Source organism: Dunckerocampus dactyliophorus, chromosome 5 (assembly GCF_027744805.1).
Source record: "Dunckerocampus dactyliophorus isolate RoL2022-P2 chromosome 5, RoL_Ddac_1.1, whole genome shotgun sequence".
In the NCBI taxonomy this organism is placed as follows: domain Eukaryota; kingdom Metazoa; phylum Chordata; class Actinopteri; order Syngnathiformes; family Syngnathidae; genus Dunckerocampus; species Dunckerocampus dactyliophorus.
The window spans coordinates 4,211,923-4,237,877 of record NC_072823.1 but is presented as its reverse complement, the minus strand read 5'-3'; the positions used below and the strand labels follow the sequence as shown (position 1 = coordinate 4,237,877).

The following is a 25,955-nucleotide window of genomic DNA, read 5'->3' as shown; positions in this document are numbered from 1 at the left end:
ACCTTTTACCGATCTGCAAAGGTTGACTCAAGGCAACTGGACTCTTCTTGTTTCACTTTTGAACCAAAAGACTTATTAGTTCTCAACTTTGGAGTGTGGATTCTGCATTGTTGGGTCTCATTTTCCTCTTGACAATAACCCATTGATTTTCGAGGGGGTTGAGGTCAGGCGAGTTTGCTGGCCAATTAAGGACGAGGACACCATGGTCCTTAAACCAGGTACTGGTAGTTTTGGCGCAGTGTGCATGTGCCGAGTCCTGTTGGAAAATGAAATCTGCATCTCCATAAAGTTGGTCAGCAGCAGGAAGCATGAAGTGCTCTAAAACTTCCTGGTGGACGGCTGCACTGACCTTGGACCTCAGAAAACATAGTGGACCAACACCAGTAGATGACATGGCACCCCAGACTGTCACTGACTGTGGAAACTTTACACTGAACCTCAAGCAACGTGGATTCTGTGCCGCTCCTCTCTTCCTCCATACTCAGGGACCTTGAATTCCAAAGTGATGTGATGGTTTGGGGGCCACATCGTCGACTACCTTGGTATTCGGTTAATCAGTTTTTATAATTTAAAAATGTAAATATCCTGTGATATCAGCCTCTCCAATGTGAGTATTTTTGAATTGTCATCCATGAGAGCAGGCCTATTACTTTGTGTTTTAGGCAAAGCAAGATATTCACACACATCAGCTTTGACTTTGGAAACCAAACAATTTGGGCTTTTTCGTGATATGTTGCAGACCAAATCAACTGTTTGTGTTTGGTTGACATTGAGTTGGTCCGTTTAGGGCCTAACCGATTACGCGATTCATCGAAACAACAAACTTCAGATTAGTCGACTACGAAACTAAGTGTTAGTCGCAGGCCTTGTCAAGAATAGCGATCATAAAGGTTTTGCATGCTTTTTAATTGATTTTCAGAAGCTGGCCTCTCTGATGTGTCAGATGCTAACGGCCATGATGAGGCATTGCTCGTGACAACCTGAGATCATATAAAACTTCCCACCAATCAATTCTCAACACCCGACCTCCTCTGAGGTCTGGAGAGACTACATTTCCCGAATGACACAGACTCATATTGGTTTTCTAATATGCAGTACAAGCCTGAATTGTAGCCCCACAACATTAGTTATAAAAACACTCACTGTAAACATGGCAATAAAAATGTGATATATCGCCTCTCAATATATGCTGGAATCCATTACATCCGCAAAATGCCCAGACTAGCACAGCAAAGAAACATCATCCTTTCACCGAAAGTGCTGAGGCAGGTAATCCGAGAAGCCAGGAAAACATCTCTCTCCATTACGCTGGAAAGACCAGATTAATCCGAACTACCACTGATGATAACCCTCACAAATCATTTACCCTTAAACGTGTTTATTTAATGAATGCCATATTATGTATCAGCAGTAATGTTTGTTTTCTCCTCCTCCTAAACACACTCTCACAGAATAGGCTCACAGGTTCACAGAATAAAACACAATTAAAACATGCATCACCGGGTTGTATTAAATCACATTTAATTATTACATTTATTGAGCCTCAGGGTAGATTTCAATTTCAATGTATGTAAGTTTATTTAGATGCAGTGTTTCGTCTGCATAATGTGAAAGTCCATGGTGTATTTTGTTTTTACTATTGCTACAAAACGCGGAGGGTATAACAAAAAGGTACCTCCCGTGACGTGCAATGTTAGCTGGCTCATGCCAACTCTTTTTCTCTCATTAGAATCCACAGAAAAGGGAAAGAAATATGTGTTAATGCTTCACATAAGGACTGTGTATGAAAAAGTGCAGTTTTCATACACATACACATACCCCAAGTGCTTTATTAAGCCCTACTTAAAACACCCAGTTTCACCTGTGTGTAGCGTTGATGCTAATGAGCTGTGCGTTTGTCTGACACTGGGTGTGGCTTTAGGAAGCTCTATTAAGGCACTTTTTATACAGTATATGCACTGTGATGATGAAGCTTACTACTCCCACATCTGTAGCTTTATTTGAAGATGTGTAGCGAAGCTTTTTTTTTTTACAAAGCTGTCTTCCGTGAAGTGACGGGTATATACACAAGATGGGCTCATCTGGGTCAGAAGGAAGATCAAGTCCTTGGGGAAGGTTTTTCTTTCATGGCTTCATGAAAACATATCTTCTCTCAAAAGTAGAGGGGGGATGATAAATTATCCTTGCGTATGCTGGCCATAAACAGGCCACATACTACTGCTATAACATCATGAAAAAGCCAGTTTTGCATAATAGACCTAATACAATCTATGTAATTCACTCTTCCTTGGTCTCTGCTTCATTCATTTTCATATTTGCACTTGTATTAATATGCAAAGTGTTAAGCTAATGTTAAGATACCATATTTGCCTTTTTTTTCAGCATAAGAAAAAAAATTGTCAAAATGTGTGCCAATGTCACATTGCACCTTTTACATCTCGAGAAATTGTAATATTTTATTGAGCAGTTTATTGTTGTAAAATATGGCCTCTGCGTAGCAGGTTTTATGATATGTTGAAAGTAATCACAGGAATCTGTTGCTTGTTTCATTTTTCCACTAAAACTTACAGTGAGAAACTTTTCATGAGGCCTGTGAGACCAGGATGCCTTTCCAAGAACATTTATGGTCCAGCAATCAACTCTGCTTGGTTTCCAGACTTCTTGCAATAGAAATACAGACTACGTTTACATGCAGTCGATATACGGGTTAAGGTCAATATTCCGGTTTCTGAAACATCCAGAATAACCCGTTTACATGCGTGATGTGGAAAAAAAACAATGTTTTTATCAATGTACACTCACATGTACACTTTGGAAGATGCGTTCGTACAAACCCTGCTTTGCGGAACTTCTTGCTCACCTTCTGATATATTTCGCTATTACGGTACTTTCTACCGTCAATAAAAGACATCATGTTCCTGTCTTTCACCACACTAACGAGATGGCCTCTTTCCCCCTCACTCCAAAAGTGTGGGGTTTTGCCTGTCATCAAGTAGTTCCTGCCAAAGACACAAGATTCCTTTCAAATAGAACATGCGCAGAAAACAAATGAATGTTCCTATCGATTAGGATATCCCGATAGGCGTATACATGACCCGGTTTTCATGTTAGAAAAGGAGTAACCCAGGGGTTTTTAAAATCTGTAATATGAGCATATTATGTTTTTTCAAAAGGGGTATTGGTGTTTACATGGCCATGCGCAACCAGGTTACTGCTAATATTCCGGTTATGATAGGGTTATGACTGCATGCAAACGTACTGACAGTCAAGCAATACTCAATTGGCATAGACTCCATTTTTCAAGAGCAACTTCCACTTAAATCTTTTTTCCACCTTTTTTTGTCTTTGCAAAAAGCCTCATCATGCTGATGACATTGCTTAAAGGCAAGCTGCTGTGACCTCAGTCACCTCAAGCTGCTCGCGGATTTTCTGCTCAAAATCACACTGTTTTAGTTGGACCTGTCCTCAACATTGACAGCACCCTAATCAGTTTCATCCAAGATTAACAATCAACCGTCAGACACCTTGAGGCTGATGTTGGTGATTACCCCCACAAGAAACTCCAAACGCAATCAGGCACTATTTACTTAAATGGCATGTTGAGGTCACAAACAACATCACTTTTTGCTTCTTAAGAAAGACATTTTCATTGTTAAAGCCAGATTTACATTTTATTTGAACATAAAGGGGTTATATATGAAGTTACGCTACATTTTATAATACAAATAATTCATTCTGAATGAACTAAAACAGGATGAAAAACACAATTTGAACAGTTTTAACCGGGTTGGGAATTTTATGTACACGCACAATTCTAGCCCTAAGGCTCGTGGTATCTCCTAAATTTATCCATTAAAGCAGCTGCTCCGGGGAAGCTTGAAGAGAGTGTGAGACAATAAACAGGTGTTCCTATCAACAGTTTGTCACACATAGTTGGTGGCTGCAGCGAACCTCAGAAGCTTTTGATTGACCAGACACTATGAAAGCAGATGGTGCTCTCCACACCTGTGAATCTAATGCACAATTACACACTTGCAAAAACACACACACACACACAAACTTACACTTTTGCCCTCCAGCTGGAGAAGAGCTAGGCTCTGGGATGCTTGCAGTCTCAATGGTGTCTAAACACATTGCACGTGGTCTCTTCTGGAGCCTGACAATGTCTTAATGAGACTTTCTCGAGTCTCAACTCAATTATAACATCTCTGCCAATACCTGGCACAGAAATGTTCCCATCCACTCAGAGCTGGAGCCGGAGTGAGCGCAAGTGGGGATTTTGCCTCCAAGTGTCACAAATCTACTGGCAAAGTGTCGATTGAGATACTTGTCTCAGTCACCCTTTCATTTCTGAAGATTGGGATGTGTGAACAAACAGACAAGCAGGCACGCAGAGAGCATATGAATTCTAAATGTGTCTATGCATGAGCCATATGACAATGAGACATTTTATCATTTCATTAATTTCCCACCCTGCTTGTTAGGAGGAAATACCAATATGGCAAACTATCACAATATTTAACCTTACAATGGATTATCGATAAATATATATAGCGGCTACAGACTTATTCCACCGTTCCCGGTCAGTGAGTCGAGTCACCATTTTACATGACATCCAGGAGGCTCGCCTCGCAAGAGTAGCAAAAAATTTGGCCGGAGTCAAACGGCGGTCTCGAGCGGTGAAATTAAACTGAAAGACTCCACTGCATCAATGAAATAAAAAAATGGACTTTTACAGTGTGGATGGGACAAAGCTGGTTCAGGACAGTTTGTAAGAAGTGTCTCACGAAAATATGACACACATGCAACACGACAAAAATGCACATGCCGCCTCGATCGCCATGACCCTCATGGAAAAACCTAAGTCTAGTCAGAGAAATGGTTCTATTCAAATGTTAAATATTTCTTTTTGTTACGTTTCTACTTAATAGATTTGATCTACATAGGAGACATGAGATGCGTGTTTTCTGAATTACTTTCAAATAGTGTCACTGTCAAAACAAATCTTTCATCCATCCATCTTCTTCCACTTCCCCCTTCATCCAGCTCCTCCCAGGGGATCTTGAGGCGTTCCCAGGCCAGTCTCTCCAACGTGTCCTGGGTCATGCCCGAGGCCTCCTACCGATCCGACGTGCCCCGAACACCTTCCTGGTGAGGTTTTCGGGGGGCATCTTGACCAGATGGAAGAGAGAGACCAGCCACCCACTAATTTTGGCTGCTCGTACCCACGAGCTTGTCCTTTCAGTCACTACCCAAAGTTCATAACCATGGGTGAGGGTACGAACAGAGTTTGCCTTACAAAAGAAGCCACACCAATCCGCATGTTAATCTCGCGATCCATCCTTCCCTCACTCATGAACAAAACCCCAAGGTACTTGACCTCATCCACTTTGTTTTTTTGTTTCACCCTGTTGCCGCATCGAGATATTATCGTTATTGTGCAGCATGTATCGCAAATCGTATCATATCATGAGGTACCCTGAGCTTCCCAGCCCTACTGCTTATCTTGTTCGAGGTTGCAGATAAGGCGGAGCGCATCTAACTGGTAACTGGTCAATCGCAGGGCACATATAGACAAACATTTGCACTCGCACCTTCACTGAGTGGCAACTGAGCCCACGCTGGCCGCAAAGTCAACTAAGTGAACCACAACACTCAAGGACAGTCAGTGACTCTTGACCCATTCTAATGGTGAGTAAACCATTTTTTGACGGTGAAAATGCTATGTAATGATGGGGATGAACCAGCAATGCTCCTTATCTTGAGTCTTACAAATGTGGACTGACACTCCTCTAGACACTACTGTGTCATTACAGAACAATTACAGTGTCATTCGAATCATTCTCTATTGTTTTAAATGTAATTGATTACTGGTGGAAGGATCAACTATCATCTATCACTGACACACTACCTTGCATCCCGTGAATGTGGTTATGCATGAGCAACCAATAAGTGTATTGTGCTTGAGCACTTAACAAAGCACTCACACTCGTCAAAGAATCTGGAGGATGGCGCATTTTTTTCCCAAGTCAGAGTGCTATTTTCTACAGCTCCTCTACTGAAATTATTTCAAGTGATTTTATTGAGCAATTGTGTTTGTGAGAGCCGATGAGAAAACAAACAAAGGTAACGAAGCCGAGTGCTCGACACGATATGGCAGGTCTTGTTCCAGAGAGTTCTGATCTGAGAATGACATTTCTGATGCCACACTGCGCTTTGAAAGGGTTTCATCAAAGCCCCTTGAGTAAGGGCTGTGATCCGCGCACAAAGCAGGGAGGAAGAAGGGGATGAGTGGGAAGCAAGACAGGAATGGTGGATAGGTAAGAAAAGGACAAGACGAAAATGAGGCAGAAAGACGATGGGCTGCCACGTGGAACATCACATTAACTTCCTGCATCGGTGTGGTATCATGATCCTATTGGCAGGGAGCTGTGCTTTGTCTCCTCTGGCCTTTTCTCGCTTGCGCTCCACATCAAATCATTGGCTGTTCTTCAAGTTCCCTTTCAACTCAGACAAATGATGACACACATGAAAAGGCTTGGAAGAAAAATCCATGCTAGTGATATGAAAAACAACTTGTGACAGTATCCCTACTAAAAGAAACACTAAAACTCCTGTTTATGCCTTAAGCTGCTCCATCTTTCTGCTCTCCCTCTTCCAATTGAACAACACAGCTTAGAGAAGACAGAGTCGTTATGTGACCTTTTTGGATGAGATACTATAATGGGTGTTAGAACACAAATGTTCCCATCAAATCTTCAGCTATTGTGGCTTCAAGCCTTTTCATCTACTACTATCCATCGATTCTATTTGTATCCCTGTTCCACAAAAGATGCCAAACAGAAGACATCATCATCTTGTTTCTGATTCAAAGGTGTTGCTTGGCTAAAAAGACTGCATGGTGAAAATTCTCTTTACTGACACCCAAGATGTAATAAATATAAAAAATGGCTGTAACACATTTCTATCCATTTATCTTCCTCTTTAGAGTCGCGGGGGAATGCTGGAGCCTATCCCAGCTGACTTCGGTCGCCAGCCAATGGCAGGACACATATAGACAAACAACCATTCACACTCACATTCATACCTATGGACAATTTAATTTCTCATATTATTAATACACCCGACCACTTGGAAAATACAGGTATCTTCAGTGGATGCCACTGGACAACAGAGACAGGTTGTGCTAGAGCAGTCATGGAGAAAAGCTAATCAAGATGCAGCTCACAGATGGGCTGAGATAAGACAAAACTAAGTCAAGCTGTGATCACAGGTGAGTGTGCCCTCTCAGGTGCTGCACCAGGAGGGCAGGTCTGTAGCGCGCAGCAAGAATGACCGTGAGTTTGTGTGTGTGTGTTTGTGTGTGTGTGTGTGTGTGTGTGTGTGTGCATCGGTTTGATTTTGATAATTTCACCTCCAACTTGATCAGGATCCCTGGACCATCCACTGTGTTGTTCAAACACTTTGCATTTAGCCCATGGAAACAATAAAACAATGCAATGATAAAAGTAATTGATTGTTATTCCATTCTCATAGAAATGCATTGCATGCATTGTGGACCTACATATTACTTAAAAATAATGACAATTAATTAAACAAGATTTAATTTAGACAATTACAGTATGTATGGGGCATCCTTAAACCAAAGGCAATCAATTATGAAATGTACTATAATTAATTTTAGAATATGAGGCACTTTCCACAAGAGTACAGTAGGTGGTTTTATACAGTACATGGGGCCGTAGCACCTTTCACAGACAAAGAAAGTCACACTGTACTTCACAATCATATTAAAACTTGCAGTATACACACAGTTAAGAGAGCCCAAATACAACAACACAGTCACATCAGCCCATTCAGAAAGCTTTAACAAATAAAAACTATTAAAGTTGGGTTTTAAAAGCATCAACAGAGTCTATTGAAGGCAGAAAAAGAGGAAAATCATTGCAAAGCCTCGGAGCAACAGCCTAGAAAGGTCGGTTGCCTCTGGTCAGTTAGAACATCTCCACAGATACAAATTCAAATATGATTTTGCTATCTGCGTTGAGTTTTCTATTTTCCATATACAGCCATAAAACAATAAAAAAACAACCTCTTTTTTTTTGGCAGTAAATTTTAAAAATCCACATTGACCAAAAAGCAAACATCCATATTTCCCGACCACTCCCCCCACATCTGCACAAACTGGTTTTCTTTTGCGCAAAGAACGGTAACAGTTCTTCGCAGCACTAAAATAAGATCAGGCTTTTAAAAAGAAATAGAGAAAGGCGAGAGAAGAACGGCAAAAGAAGGTGATTGGATGGTACTAATAAAGCTGTCAACCCTCCCTTGAAAAAACGAATCGTCTCGTATTTTTGAGTTCAAAATGGACGCACTTTGTCCCTTGTTGCCGTGAGAATCAAACGTAAAACGTCAGTGGAATTACTGAATGAAATTTTACAGCAAACTTCTTCCCCGCCCTTTCCTGCTCTGTCACCAATATGAGAATAAAATCAAAGATTTCACCCTGTCTCCATCAAATCTACAGTAGTGTAATGTAATGTAATGTAATGTAATCAACACCAGTAGTGTAATGGTGTATGCTTCTACCCGTAAAGGCAGAGGGTCCATGGGTCTAAGGGTTCTAGTCAGGGAGCTATAAAAAAATCCTATTTTTTAGTCTGTTATTAAATACATGATTGAACAATTTGTTTCCCATGTATTCGTATTACTCAAAAACATGCATCTATCAAATAGTGTAACTAGAAAAGCACTCGCAGAGTGCAGACCTCCGCCAAGCGCCACAGTTCCCCCCCATGTGATTTACACCATAAGTATTAGTCCTACATTTATTTTATCTACATATTTAGATTCATTGACCATGAAAACATACCATTAGCAATAGGATTCTGTTGGAAATTGGAAAATTCCTGGTGGTGCCCTTGGTTTTGTTCATATCTTCTTTTCACAAGTTAAGGTTAAGAAAACAATGCAGGATCCCTCTAAGCTTTCATCTTCTTATTGAGCATACAGTGTGTTTCTTACTTTCAGACAATTTTCGATATACTATATCAGATGGTGTTTTACCGTCGCTTGATTGCACACTTGGTTTTGTGTTTCATCCTGTTGTCTCCCGCTCACATTCTTTCTGATGTTCTTTCTTTCTTATGTTGATATTGTGTCCGTCGAATGACCGTTGTATTGGTCCCCGTAGCGCTCAATCAAGATGACGAAGTGTTATACTCTCAAACACCTTGGATTCTCTACCCCAGAGACCATCAAGCAGCGGGAAGCATGGCCGACTTGGTGATCTCTCAGGTCTGTTAGCTGACATGTCACAGAGGTCAGGTGACAACGTCTGAGGAACAGTGCAGGTGACAGTCCAAACATCTCATATACTGTACCTAAACTTGTCTGAAAATAACCAACTAAACATAGGATCCCTTTAAGGTACTGTGGTAGGAATCTCAATCAGATTGTTTTGAAAAAAGGCATTTGGTAGAGGTGAGGGAAAATTACCTCTATTAACAGGAAGAAATCGTTGGCAGAACAACTCCAGGCAGTTTACATTCAAAAGCCAATCAATATCTCTTTTTTTTTAATACTCTATGAAGACGATGACGTCCTTGGGTAGGAACGTGAAAAACACTTCGAAATGCCTTCCAATTTCTGCTGGCTGTTCCAAACAAGCCCAATACTCTATTATTTTATTTCTATCATGATACATTTTCTTTGTACTACACTTCAAATGAGAGGTGGATGCATAACTCAGATTAAAATCACACAAGACGTTTTTTTTTCTATTACATGAGAGAATAGTGGCCGACTATTTCATCACATCACTTAATCTATTAAATGAATGCTTGAAGATGTCTAATCTAATGAAATCCCTGTTCAGTTCAGTTGAAGCATTGAACTGGGTTTAATCTTCTCCTTGCTGATTTGTACGACAGGTACGACTCTGGGGCTGCGCGGTGACCAAGTGGTTAGCATGGTGCCCTCACCATCAAGGGTTCAGAACTCTGTTTGGGCATCTCTGTTTGCATGGCTTTGTTAATTCATTGGAGATTCTAAATTGCTCATATGTGTCAGTGGTTGTTTATCTACTGTATATGAGCCCTGCGATTGGCTGGTGACCAGTCCAGGGTGTTCCGCGCTTCTCAAGCAAACTCAGCTGGGATAGGCTCCAGCTCAGCTGTGACCCTAATATGGACAAGCGGTATAGAAAATGGAAGGGTGGATGTTACTACACTACTACAACAAATATGAAAACTAGGGCTGTCAATTGATTAAAATATATGATCTAGATTTAATCTAATATTAAATATATAATCTAATTTTGTCCACAGTTAACTCATAATTAATCACAGATGGAACAAAGTTTTTGTCACTAATAAGTGTTAGTATAATAAGTAGTAGTAGCAGTAGTAGGCAAATACAACAATAACTACATCAAATTTTATGTAAAGAGATATCAATTTTGGAAATATGGGCCATTATTTTATTCCGAAAATAATATACAGTTAGAAATGCCACATCTGTGATGTAATGTGTTTGACGGTCCTTGAACGCACCATCTAGCTACTCCCACGCTGCACAGATAGACTATATACTTTGTTTTGTACTCTTTTTCTTTCACCTCACATTTGGTTCCAAATGCTGCTACTGTGTAGGAATGCATAAAGGTAAGACGTGATGAACTTATTGAGTGTTAATGTGCATATTTGCGGTACACAACCTCTTCGAACAACAGTCCAGGCTTGTACTGGTGGGTGGTGGGTTCGAAAATAATATACAGTTACAAATCAGAATGTTTAATGTGAGCGGCGATTTGTTCCACTTTGTTTGAACGTCCTTGAACGCACCTTCTCCAGTTCTCAGATGCTGCACAGATACTTTATTCATCTCCACGAGGAATTCACACTGATGGACTACTAAACTGCATTTTTACCCTTTTTTCACCTCATACATGCTCCCAAATGCTGATACTGTGTGGGAATGCATAAAGGTAAGGTTTGATGACCTTATTGAGGGCTAATGTGCATATTTGTGGTACACAACCTCTTGTACTGGTGAATGGTGGGTCTGTATTAATTTTGTGCTTTTAATTTGATGTTGTTCCTGTCATAGTTTTATACAAAACATAATAAATAAGATAAATTACATCGCTATAATGTACGTGTGTTTTATTGATGTGTTGATGACTACCTAGGGTGCCGCTAATGCTAGCGCTGCTAGCTCTTCAGCCACGGTCACATTGACAGAAGCCCCTACATAGCTGTCTTCGACTATGCCTGCCATTAACTTGAAGCTCATGCCCAAATTTTACCTCTCAGTTCCAAGCAAAAAAATCAGTTGAGAGAAAAAAAAACACTCATTAGTTGGGACAAGCCCAGGTACCGCTGTAGAAATGACAATAAAAGAATATGGGCGGTGCGTCAGTACCTTCTCGCTTCTCTTTGGCAAGTCGACAACGACAGTAGACACAAATAACTTTGGTCTTGTTGCGAGAGCCATCTGCCAGGGCTTTGAAGCTAAGCTTTCCAATCAAAATACCCTTTTCTTTCTCCAGTTCTCCTCAATATTTGCTCCCACTAGTACTACGGCATTGGCCGAGGGTCAAACAGGACGTGTGCACGTTAATCGCGCGTCAAAAGAAAGTGCCATTAAAGGAAACGTCCGTTAAGGCGTTAACTTTGAGAGCCCTAATATACTGTAAACACTTTTACCAAGAAGTATGTGTAGTATGTGTCGAACTACTTCCAATGTCTAGCTACTAGTTAGTACCTGATTTCCAGCTACATAAACGGAACCTGATAGTTCAAACAGCGGAACACAAGAAGAGCTCTGCAATTCAACATGTATTCAAGTGGAAGACAAGCTTCAATTCCCCCGCCCCTCAATGTTGATGCTCAAAGTACTCTCAAGTGGCTTCTATATTACTCTTTCTTCTTCTTTTACACTTTACTTTTTTTAGACGTATCGCACACTTGTGGATTTACCTTTGACTTCGGGCCAGTACGTCTCAAAAGAATGTTCGGGAAAACCTACACGCACACATAGAATGTTTCAGTCGCTTGTTGTTGCATGTTTGTTGGATTAAATTTATTTTATTATTACTTTATGTATATTGGATTTTAAATTGGAGTCTTGAACTTTGAACAATTTGGAAAACCCAACCTGAGGTGGATAAAGACAGTGTATTGTTTTGGTCAAATGTCGTCTTGTATAAATCCTTACTGAAATATCTTCAAGTAGCTTGAAATGATGCAGTACCGCTGCACCAACGCGTGACAGACAGCAGAGGTACTGTAAGAGCTGCAGGCTTCATTCATTGTAATTCATCTGTCAGCGAGTCACACGAGTGACGAAGATCCACCTTTGTGCTGTCTTTCATTCAGAATCCACGCACGTGGAGAACAATGCCCTCACTTTGCTTTTACCATCTTGACAGTCTTTTGAAAGTGTAGTTGGAATTTGACCTGCTGTCGTCCATCAGTGTTTCGCTGGATTCGGATTGTCTCACTTACAGGTGAACCGCGGCTTGTCATCTGACAGTCGTGAAGGAGCTATGACACATTCTTTTCTTTCATCAATAATGTTTGGGGTTTTTTTTACATTTAGGTTGAAGTGGCCTGCTAGCTTCACACTGAGATTCTCAACAACTCAGCAACTTTAGGCCACCAAGTACCAGACCGTGCCATCCTAACGGACCTGGAGCTATAGTCAAGAAATTATTTCAGTATTTTTAGTTTTGACGTAGCGCTTCTATGTTGACCGCCACAGCTTTATAGTAGTAGTCGATCAAATCAGGAAATCCACTGACCCACTGCATGCAAGTTAAGCCATCTCACATAATAATACTTTGCCAGTCAACATAAATGATTTATTCTTGAAAGTACAGATGTGTAATAACTTAACCTGCATTAAACACTAATCTGCAGATTCAGCCTTTTGCTTCCTTCTTATAGCCAAAATACGGCTCGTAAACTTTCAAAAGCAGTAGACACTGTTAAAAAATACATATCTTAGTAAATAACTACATCAAAATCAATGTAAATGCAACTTTGGAAATAATGTGGTTTATGTTATTTGAAACATTTTATACAATCAATGTATTTTACTCTGACGTCACCTTAGGGGCAAAGTTGGGCACATGCAATCACGATTGGCAGCTGTGTAAAAGAAGAGACAAAGTACATTAACAAGCATTCTCACTGGGGCTGCAGGAAAAACTTCCCAGGCCAATTTTGGAACAAGAAAGCGAGATTCAACCGAAATTATGACGGCAGCTACTTAAAAGGCGTTCTTCGTTTTGCTTTAAGGCATGACAATGCACCAAATGCCCAGCACGTTGTGTGCGGGGAAAAGTTTGTGTTCTGTCAGGGTTTCCGCTACCTATAAGTGATTGTGGTGGTGCGCCACTACAAAATAAAAGTCGCCACACCTTAAAAATGAGTTTTTTTTTTAATCTTGAAAACAATTTTAAGATATTTTAAGATAAGAGATTTCAGATATTGTTTGAATGAATATATGTTCTATGTAGATACATACATAGCTATTATTTACACACATATTGACCACAGTTAGTTTGAAAACGATTTAAAATCGAATAAAATGTTTCACTTTACTTTATTTTGATAAGCATGCACCGGCATCACCTGTCTGCATTCCTGGCACTTGAGCATGTGACAGCTTGTCACATGCTAAGCCTACCTATGCCAGTGTGTGTGATCGATCACGTTTCCATCTCATTCCACTTTCTGGCATTTGACGACAAGTCTGACGACTTGAAAACACGAGAGATTTTTCAGTGAGTGTGTTGAGGAAAATGTGTCCCCATTCAAAGTGTTTAGCTAATGGTGGTTGTTATCTCATTTCCATCAAGACGACACATTTTCCCACAGAATTTGCCCCATTGAAGGCATCTGTTAATCTCCAATCAGGTTTAAGAACAAACAACAAACGTGTGGATTACATTTCTGGGCACTGACTAACTCCTGGATGCTACATCAGCACACTTTCTCTGAAAAAGTCTTCTTACGCTGGTGCTATTGAAAAATAAAACAATTCAAAATGCATTTATTGTATTGTAATATTGTAATATATTGTTACATTGTTAAAATTGCATTTTATTTGGTAAACACTAAACAGTACTGATGACTTGCAAGGACTCAAAAATTTCAAGCCAATGACTTCAGACCTGACTCGATCTGTCTTGTCTTGATGTAGGACTTGACTTGGACTGCCTTGCACGTCTTTACTTGAGACTTGACTTGAGACATGAGACTTGCAAAACACTGACTTTCACCCGTCTCCGGCTAAAAATATTGGAAAGACCTCTCAGATGCAGTGAAGCTCTCCAGCAATCCGCACTGTTAGTAATACACATTGTATTGTAATCAATAGCTCAACATGAAGTGTTGAGCAGCACTTATATTGCATGTGAATAGACTCTCTCGTGACTACAGACAACCTTGCCTCTCAAATGCAACATCGGCTAGGTGAGATTTCTTTCACTTCTGTGCTTAAATGAATCTATTCAAGACAGTTTCAAGTGGATTGACTTTGTAGCATTTATCATAGGCATCCCACTTGGTCAGGCCGATTAGTGGGAGGATGATAAGCTGCTGCAGCACTGTTGTCCCTCAGCGCTTTCTGATGAGTGTGGGACTAATTGGGGTCAAGGTTGAGTTTAAGGTTGCAGGAAGCACACGCGTGGCTAATCTAATCAGGTGCACCATCAGAGCACAGGCTAATCACTTCATTTAGTGTGCAGTTATGTATATTGGGGACTGAAATAGTTCTCCATTACCACATACCTCCACACTGAGTGCCAAACACACAGTTGGTGCACACGTTTGATTGAGTGTGCTTATGTGAGTCTCTGAGTGTGAGTGTTTGAGCTAAGTGCAATCATCATCCCACGCCTGCCACCATCAAAGCTATCAAAGGCCCATCTGGGAAGCATGCGCGAGCGTGCGTACGGGCCGGAGTGCGCATGTGCACAGCAGCATCTCCAGGCCTTCAGAGAGGAGCCCAGGTGTTGCTGTTAAAGTGTTAATTAGATTAGAGTGGATCAAACATGGGTGGTCTTCACTTGGGAGTCGGGGTGGCAAGGCCATCCCAGTGGGGCACCGGTCCCAAATAGTCTTCATCACCGTCCAATTAAGATTAATTAATCAGTTACCAGCGTGAATTGATTGGTTCCCCTGAACCGCACAGTGACCCAATATGTATGCACATTTCAAGAAGGTACAGACACGTTTGTATTGTTTGCATGAAATGGATACTTACAATATTCTTTTTTGCTTTTCCTCCACATGTTGATTACTGCCTTAAAAATGTGTCAGTCCAGTGTGAAGCGTTGCGCATGGACGAGTAAAACGCAGCTTTTTAGCCCATAAGAAAATCCCCAACATTATCTCTCTATTTAAATCTAACCTTAATAAACACAATAAATAAATATATGACACCTTGTCCCAACTTAGAGATCTTTACAAGGATGTTGTATTTTAGGTATATTTTCATCTAGTTTGACGTGAAATAGAAATTCAGTGCTTGTAATTGTTACATTATTGAGGCATAGTGATCATAAAAATCATCTTAGGGAAGGATTAGTCCTTTCTTGACTGATGATTTAATCCTGGATATTGGGGGAAAAAGACCCGGCGCAAATATTATGGTTTCATTGACCGGCTCCTGTAAAATGATTTGCGGTGGAAGTCATTATTGATGTGCTTTTTGCTGATTTGCGGTGGAGGTTATTATTGATGTGCTGTTTGCAAAACACACACACAATTTCTGCTACACAGATAATCTTAAAAAAGTACATGAACTTTGGAAGTCCAACAACCAATGATCGTTATCTTTCGTGTCCACCACCGTCATGAGCGTTAATTTCCTTCTAACAAACACACCAGCTGCAATGCAAGAGGCGAGGCCTCAGTGGTCATGGAGCAAAACTACTTCACGAGAATAAAACATGATTAAGTTACTTATGTATGGCATCTAAAAGTCATGTGGTGTCCAATCATCACGACTGTTATCACTGACATGAATGCTTTATGAGTGCAAGGTTTTATTTACATTGTACAGTTATCTTTTGACACAGACATTTTCCAAAACACATATTTGTCCCTTCCCGGCGTAAAAAATACATGTGGACCGCTAGTGAAGCACAATTACTTTTCAGTAGTTTTTTTCACATTTGTCAGCAAATTTTACTGAATATAAAATAGATGAAAAATGTTCTTTGTTCAAATGTGGCAGATGTCGATTATCACGACCATGCTTTCATTTTATCGGTCAAAAAAAGAACTCCATGGGCTGTGACTCTATCATTGCTGAAATAATTCTGTGTGTCTGGCAAACTATTCTTGTTTAATTGCCTCAACGACAAGTGACACCCCTGCGATACAGTAATTCCTGGCCACTTTGCGCTTCGACTTTCATGGCTTCACTCGATCACGCTTTTTAAAAAATATTAGGTAATAAAAGTAATGAATAATTCATGCTGTTTTGTGGTAGAATACAGCCTATTATTAGTTTAAAAAAGGCATATTTAAGCCAAATTTCTGCATATAACAAATAATTTTCAAGCATAAAAATGGTTAAATTAACTAAAATACAAACATTAGGCGTATTCAGATGTTGATGAAGTGTAGTATTGTTCACTATTCACTAGGTGTCAGTAATGTTACTCTAATGTTTGGTGAGACATGCAAACACCAGATCTGGACAGGTTTTAATTGCACAATAATCCCCAACACGTGCTTCTGATGCGGCTGCAAGTCACGGCAAGCTAAAACTCAACTCTGAACCCCGACGTCACTTCCTGTCCACCCTCCCTACTCTGCTCCCCTCCCACTAGAACACGAGCATGAGTCTTATGTCATACAGTAGATGGCTTATTTTCTCTGATGATGTCTACGATATCGAGTGATACGAGTGTAACGGTGACAATCGGGGTGTTAGGTCATGTCTAGAGGGCTCTAATAATGTTAAAAACTGTTTTTCTATGCTCTAACTATTAAAATATTCCATTTGTTAATAAGCAATCCTACTTTGTGGAAATTCACTTCACTTCACTAAAAAATGAGTGTGGCTGATTTTTCAGACTTCAGATGGGCCAAAATATGCATGACAGCCAGTGAATGTGTTTTTATGCGAACTGCACTTTTTTTTTTTTACGTCACTCCTGTGGATGGAGATTTTCTTTAACACCTGAGCAGGGAAAATGTGTGTTTTTGTGTGTTGAAAAGAAATGTGTGAGAAAGGTGCTAATTGGTATAACTATTTTGGGCACATTTAAATTGAACGGCTCTTGTCTTTGATAGTTTGACTGGTTTTACGACTCTTCTTGTAAAATGATCACGACTGAAGATAAACTGCACTTAAATGTAATGGCTTCTTGGATAAATATTTACAGGTTAGAAGCCTGTGTGTGTTTCTAAATACGTTGACAGACGCAGGCTAACTGGAAACATGTAATTGCAGACCTTAAATTTATGCTATTCTAAAGGCAGCTAAAAGATCCAAAGTGACGAGTCAAAGCCTTGACATTTGTCCCTGTCAAAGTCAGTGGCCCTAAACTGCAAGTTAAGAAAGGTTTACCCTTTCCCCCCCAATTCAGACTTCCTACTGTCACATCAACAGCATCCGAGGACAAATTTGGGGGGAAAAAAATGCTATCCCATTAAAGTAAGATTTCTTCAATGATTTGGGATGGTAATCAAAGATTTGTTCCAATCCTTGAAAGAATAAGCGATATTTCCACCAGAGCTTTTATGTGTCTCAGCACAGAGCCTACAACAATAAACATTTACTTTTCTTGGAAAGCATCCAAACACAAAACAGTGAGCGGCGGGGGAAAAAAAAACAACAACTTGAGTGCTAGAATAATATTGTTGTTCATAATCACAGGTAGCAACAAACGAGAAAAATACCAAAATAATTAAGTCGTGGAATGGGAAATTGTTATTATTCCTTGAAAACAAAGTAATTCATCTCTGTTACTACAGCACTGCTCTTTAATAACGAACGTATGATAGCAGCTGCATCAGTGCTTGCATCCTTTGTTAATCAGCAGCACCCTCTTGGACACCCCTGGCACACATTTGGTGGACGCTTATGAGGGTGTTACTGCAACACAAAACACTGCATACTCATTCCTCTATTTCATTCATCCAACGCTACACTCCATTTATGGGTCTGGTACTGATGCAAGTAAAAAGTATCTTCCAATGTTTATTATTTTGGGGGGATTTTCTTTTCACAGTAAGACAAAGTTGCTGCTTGTTGTCTTCTAAATGTCTACCAAGCCACTGTAGTAATATTATATGCGGAGCCAATTATATCACACTTGCATCATAAAACGAGAGGAGCTTGCGCATGGTACCTAGGGAGTTTTCTATTTGTTGTCTTTTCTTTTTCGTCTTCTAAAAACTTCTGAAACTCTTTGATTAGGGAAGAAAGAGTGCAGTGCCACAATCCCATACTGTGAACGCAAATCTGTGTGATGAGTATTTTTCCACGCATTCTCGAAGGGTGATGAGTCATTCTGGAAGAAAAAAAAAAAAAGAGTAAAGCGGCGTTTACACTTGCACACATTTTGCTTCGGTTTTGTCCCGCAATTTGCCGTGGCAGTGCGTGTCATTTATTTATGGCACGCCTGAAAAGCGTGAAGTCTAGTTTGTGCACTGTTTATGCTACACCAATTTGTGACCGAAAATGGTGCGCATTGCTACAAAATGTCCACACTCCCGCACAACTTTTTTACACCTTGTGAAGAGCTGTTTATGTCTAGCGCATGACAATAGACAATGCGCAAAAAGCAGGACGGAGGCAGTAAACTAGAAAAAAGCAGGCACTGACAGTGAGGGAGAGGGAAATGCTGACTAGAAGACATCGCTTTGGCCATAATGATCGCTTATTTACAGAAATTACTTCAGAATTCTCCTCTGACTGCTCCAAGAGATGGTGTAAAAGTTAACCCACTCATTGTTTAGGCAAAGGTCGCGGTGCGTTCACGACTAGTTCACTAGCGCCAACATTCTTTTTTATTTCAACATTTTCTTAGCACACAATTAATACATTCTTAAAGGAAAACTGCACTTTTTTGGATTTTTTTGTAACATTCATCCATCCATCCGTCCGTTTTCTATCGCAGGTGACTTCGAGAGCCAATCATTGACAACCATTCACTCTCACATTCATACCTGTGGACAATTAAGAGTCACCAATTAACATGACATGCATGTTTTTGGAACATCCAAACTCCACACGGAGATGCTCAAGCGTAGATTTGAACCCAGATCTTCCAGATCTCCTGACTGTGTGGCCGACATGCTAACCACTTGGCCACCATGCAGCCCCTTTTGTAACATTCCACACTAGAAAATAAGTAATAAATGTTTATGGTTCATGCTTTTCTAATACTCCACATGACAAAATAGGTACTAAATGTACGTATGTATATTGGATCGATATTGGTATCGGCCGATATTCAAGGCTGCAATATCGACACCATATCAGAAGGGAAAAAGTTGTATATGTAATAGAAAGTGAAAGCTTATGTGTCTGGAAAGAGTTTGTGTGAAAGTGAGAGTTAAACTGATGTGAGTGAGAACAATGCATCCATTGTGTGTGTTTTTTCCATGAGTCATGTTGCGTAACACACACGTCGCGTAACTCTGATTGTGTGTTTTTATCATGGAGGGTGAATGTGTGCGTGTGAGAAGTTATTAGACTGACAATGCACTGAGCTATTAGACTGTATAATATCTAACAGTAACAACGACTGACTGCATTTCAATAAAAATTAGACACTAGATAGCAGTTATTTGTGGACATTTGAAGAGAATCATTTTGGATAAATTAAACATTTTGCAATGTCTTTGCATATAAACTATACAGTATGTCTTTCTAATGTCACTGATTTCTGGCACAATGGCACTTTGAGGCAAATGCAAAACATTCTGTCATTCCTGCTCAAACAGGAAAAGCTTTGCCTATTACTGCTGGAAAATGTCAGCACAGTTCATTACCAGTGATTTGTAGCACTGTAAAGGGAATCCAAATAAAATGTAGAGTTGATGAGTGAATATTTAATGGGGCTCATGCATACTAATGAGGGTTTCTCATTCCACTTGGTTTGTGCACATAAACACATGCAAATGCATGGTACAGGTCTGTGAAAACACAGGATGCCACTCAAATGAACGCAATGAAATACAGGTGGATTACATGTTATTATCCCGCATGAACGGTTGGTTGCAGCTGTCCAAAATATTGAAGAAAGATGGACACGTTTTTGATGTCATATACAGTCATGGAAAAAATGATTAGACTATCCTTGATTCATCAGTTAATTGATTCATTTTAATACCTGCTACAACTAAAGGTACACATAATGATGATAACAAATATAGCTCATAAGAGTTTCATTTAAGAGCTGATATCTAGCATCTTCCATGGTTTTTCTTGAGAATAACCAATTTCACTTAAGTTCTTACATGAATATCTATAGCATTGTACCGCCATAAAATGTAACTCTTATGAGCTATTTTTGTTCTCTTTGTTATATTTGTCCAAACAAAGGTACCTTTAGTTGTATCAGGCATCGAAATGAACAAGAAACCGAAGAAACAAGGGTGGTCTCATCATTTTGAAAGAAAGTATTGAAGTGCTATGTGACAAAATGCAGTAACACGCCAGCTAGAGCATACACGGTATTTACTGTGGAGAACTGAGATGGTTTGATTCCAAATGACTGAAACATGACACCCCCGCTACAGACACACACATCCTTGTTGTCATGGCCACGTTCTCTTCTTGTGTTCCTGGGTGATGGCATTCATTCATTCTTGGCCATAAATGTTGACGAGTACGTTATGAGGTCGATGTGAGGTTGACCTTCAAGACGTAAATACGATGAGTTTCTCATTTAATACAATCTCAAGTTTAAGTAAAGCCTTTGTCCTAATCAGCGTTACAGTCTAAGTTATACTCAAAATCATGTTTTGTGAGGTCACAATAATGTTGACTCTTAAACACCAATCGGTTCATCCTTGAGTCTCTGCGAATGTTTGTGCCAGGTGTGTCAGGTTGGACATAAGCGAGGTCACGATAGCCTTGAACCGCCACCGTTTCATCAGTTCCTCACTTAGTCTGAGTGGTGTGTGGTGGTGGTGTTTGAGACATATTTGACAAAATACCCTGGAGGCATTGTGTTTGCACGAACGGGGGCGACAAATGCACAGCTTTCAGCAAGGCATCAAATGGATTTGAGTTCTTTGATCTGAGCGAGTGTTTGCTGGTGTGCTCTGATTCGCTTGGAGTGCATAAAGTCATTTTTGTCAGCACACTGGTATAATAAGACGGCGGCCAAGAATGCGGTTGTTTCAGGATCAAACGTATGTCGAATGTAGTGCTTCCTAGCTGGAGCAAAGTTACACAAAAATGGTATACCAATTAGTTGCCATTATTACGTGTTGTTTTTGTCACGGCAGTCGTCCCTCGCCACTTTACGGTTAGAACATTGCACCCTCACTCTCACAGTTTTCCAAAAATTATTAAATGATCACTGTTTTGTGGTTGACGACAGCCTTTTATTAGTAAAAAAATATGCATATTTAAGCAAATATTACATATTATTGACCTAAATTAAGCATTTTCATGCATAAAAATGGCTAAATGAACTAAAATGCAAATACAAGGCATTCAGAAGACGCATTCAAAGGCTATAAAATGTAGTATTTTACGCTGGCTACTAGGATTGCCAGAACAACAGGCTTTTATTGCAGGTTTGAATTTTCTCGTCAACAGGCACAATAATAATAAGCATAATCATAATAAAAAACACCGCACGGTGGTTAGCATGTTGGCCACACAGTCAGGAGGTCGGGAAAACCTGGTTTCAATCTCCGTTTGGGCATATCTGTGTGGAGTTTGCATGTTCTCCCCGTGGGTGAGTGGGTTTTCTCCGGGTACTCCGGTTTCCTCCCACATTGAAAAACATGCACGTTAGATTAATTGGTGACTCTAAATTGTCCATAGGTATGAATGTAAGAGTGAATGGTTGTTTGTCTATATGTGCCCTGCTATTGGCCGGCAACCAATCAACGGCATAGAAAATGGATGTATGGGTAATAAAAACACAGGTTTCTGTTATGGCTGTAATCCAGCTAAAACTGAACTCTGAACCCTCAACGTCAATTCCTGTCCACACGTCCGGAACACATTTATTGAAACACACACAAACATGAGTGTTATTTAGTCTTTAATGGCTTAATTTAAGGTGACTACAGTGGTATTATTTCACATCGAAAGGGCTCTAATAATGTAAAAAATCATATTTAGAAGATCATTCTATGCTTTAACTGCGAAAATATTCCATTTAGAAATAAGGAATCCTACTTACCATGGTCGGGTCTGGAACCAATTAACCAGTTTACTGTATTATGTGTTTTATACAATAAGCGGGACTCAAAATTTCAGGAATGACCATAAAATTTGGTACACGCCTTCAGGGGATTGCCAAGCACATGTCAGCAAAATTGGAACAAGATTAGTTGAAAAACTTAGCTGCCATCGGAAAAATATATTTGCATGAACAAAGATGAGCCTCAGCAAGTCATTGACCCTTTGTCTGATGATCATAAAGCTTTGACGGTATCTGTATTTTACATGTGTTATAGTTATGGCCTAGGTTTGTTCACATGGCTGTGTGTCTTTACATTCCATTGATCAAGTTCCCATTCACAGTCATTTTGAACCTCTTCTGCATTTCCCAATACATTACATAACACGGTAATAAAATGCTGTAGGTCAGGGAGGGAATGCAGATTCAGGCAGGCATCTTTAGGAAGGCTACTCACGTGTGCTCGCTGAGGAGCAACACAAACTACAGCAAAAAAAAAAAAAAAAAAACAAAACTTGGCCACCACAGAAGCTCAGACACTCTCATTCTTCATTTGGATTGATTCCCAACATCCACCGGTAATCTGACTCGTCAATATTCGGAATCAAGCAAGACTGGGATAGCTTCTGTCGCAAAGTTTAACTCTTTAAGTCAAGAGTTGTGATAGTGAGAACAAATATGGAAATTTCAGCTGGATCCATTGAGCGTATTGAGGGAAGATTGTTTATATCTCTCGGTGTGTTTGAAGGATCAGGACTGAATCCACAGCGATTTAATATCAATTTTGTTACAATTGTGACAACACAGATAGATCATTTCGAACCCACAAATGTAGCCACTCCACAAAAAAATAAAAAAGGGCCAATCCGTTTTGATCCTTTGAGGAGATAGAAGTGGCAGGTACGGGCTTGGCGGAGCAAATCATAACACGATAGGGTCCCGGTATTTTGCCAAGTTATCATATTCACCTACTTACACTCCTTTAATTTAATTTTAAGACCAGTTGAAAAATTGCAAGAAGTATCGCATTGTCATTGCAAACAAGCATTAAAGTGAAATAGGCTGTTCATCACATGATCAAGAGTTTAAAATCGCAGCCTTCAAAAACGAAAATCTCAGCAAAAATGTGGATTCAATGTCATTTTCTGTCAAGTACTCACACTGTCAACATCTCTTGATGGCAAAGGCAAAAAAGCTTTCTCTCTTTGAACGCTCTTTGAATGCTCATCTTATGTGAGATGACATATGAGATCTTCAATACTGGCTTTCTTACTGATATCCAATATAGTCCAGCACGTCATGACTCATACCGATTCCAGTATTCGCAGCAGCTCTTCCCTCAAACTAATGTCTGGTCTCATCTAGGATAATGAATGCACACATAGGTGGTGTGTTATTTCATGTCTAGAGGGCTCTAATAATGTCAAACCCCATATTTAGAAGGTCTGAGGTTTCGAAGCTCTAACAGCAAAAACATTTGCTTTATAAATAAGGAATCCTACTATGAAAAAATGTACTTATCAGGGTCGAGTCTGGAACCAATTAGTATAAGAAACGAGGGATTACTGTACAGGTATGTACTGCAGTAAAGTAATGGGCAACAAACCTTTACTCAAGCAATCCTGCACAATATTGGAGAACAGTCGTTGCCAACCCGTCGATCGTGAGCTACCAGTCGATATTCAGGACTTTGCCGGTCAATCGCGAGAACATTTTGAAAAAAATGTATTATCATATCAGTTTCCTCGCCTCCCAGAGAGCGACCAACAGGCATGCATTTTGTCCACTGAACGCCACTGTCCAGGCAGCAACCTGCGAGCCCCAGCAAGGAGCACAGTCCCCAAAACCCGGTCGGAAGTACACTAGTAGACCGGCTCGCCTCCTGCACCGACTCGCCCCACCTGACATTTGAGCATAACATAAAGCTGCTCTCATATCGGTTTAAGTGTATAATGTAATGACGGCTCAATTTTAAATGGCATTTATTCACGTTGTGGTTACATGTGTAGGATTTGTGTCAGAGTATAATTGGGCAATCACATTATCCACAAAGACTACATTTGGTTTTGAATGGGATCACGTCAGATCTCTATAAGCCTTGACACCAAAATTAAATAGCTCTGTTTGATGGTTGAAGACACCCTCCTCCCACATACGTAAAATACACTCAGACATTCATTGCAAGCATCTCTGGGTTTACTTTGATGTCGTGTGGCGATGTACAGTGTTAAATTATTCCTGCATTCTAAGATTGCACAATCTACTCCCATTAGATCGACTACAAAAGATGCATTGGCAAGATTTATAACTGATGCTGTCATAGATGTTTTGGTTCAACAATATGGTTAGCATTGTAATTTGTAGTGGTGCAAAATTAAGCATTTTCAAGCATGGAAATGGCTAAATGACTGAAAATACAAATACAGTGTATGGCATTCAGAAGACGCATTTAAAGAGGTTATATGCAGTACTCTACACTGTTCACTAGGTGTCAGTAATGTTGCTGTTGCAACGAGTGTATTGTTTGGTTCTGAGCAGCTGTTTCATGTGGGGCTACAGAGGGCAGTGCTGTTATGCATGCTGAGTTAGAGATAGCGTTTAGGAAATAAGTCTTGTGTTTTGAGCATCTGCCTGTAAGACATAGCGCCCTGTGTCTTTTTCAAATCAAAACGCTGACTTAAGGCTTAATTTACAGCCATCGTAACGTGGTGTCAATCAGCCGCCATTACATTACATCGATGAGACAATAGCCACCGCAGGAAGTACACTGTCCAGAAAAAAACAAGGAACTCTCCCAATGCTAACATGTGAGTCTCTGTTGTCTTATTTATGTCTCTTATGTCTTCATTTCTGTTATTATGTGTACTCTATTGGGTAATAGGAGTGTAATCATGTCTGGAGGGCACTAATAATGTAAAAAAACATATTTAGTCATAAATGGGTTTTCTATGCTCTAACTAGGAAAATATTCAATTTATAAATAAGGAATCCTACTTTGCCGAAATTCACTTATCGGTCTGAAACCAATTAACCACGACAACAAAAAGAAGCATTCCTGTAATATAATGTAATACTGTATAATAGATAGACAGACAGCCAGACAGATACTATTTATAATATTCATAATATGACATAACATAACAACATAACATAACAAATACAATATCTTATCATAATAACATATCTTTATACAGTAGTTGAAAATATTACCAAATATTACAACTCTGTCTACTAGTACTACTACTTTTTTAATAATTTCCACAGCTGCCTATTCATTTTCTTTTGTAATACTTAAGTTGCATTTAAAGGGACTTTATGGACACTCTGTTAAAAATAATATACACAATACTATATAATGTAATGTAATACAATATTATATCATGTCATGTAGTGTACTGCATTTCAGTGTAACATGACATAACATAGAAGATGAATGAATGAATGAATGAATAATATCATATAATATAAAATCTCTTTTTTTTAATAATGAGGCAGACCTTGCTTATGTGTCATAAAATCTGAGTTATTAAGTCAGGTCAAGACAGACAAAGGC

The 25,955-nt window shown here is 39.7% G+C and overlaps 1 protein-coding gene across 1 annotated transcript in view; it reads right to left on the bottom strand.

Annotated features, from left to right (window-relative positions):
• The window catches only part of cdh13 (cadherin 13, H-cadherin (heart)), a 337,156-nt gene that overhangs the window by 72,956 nt on the left and 238,245 nt on the right, over positions 1-25,955 (bottom strand). The window lies entirely within an intron of this gene.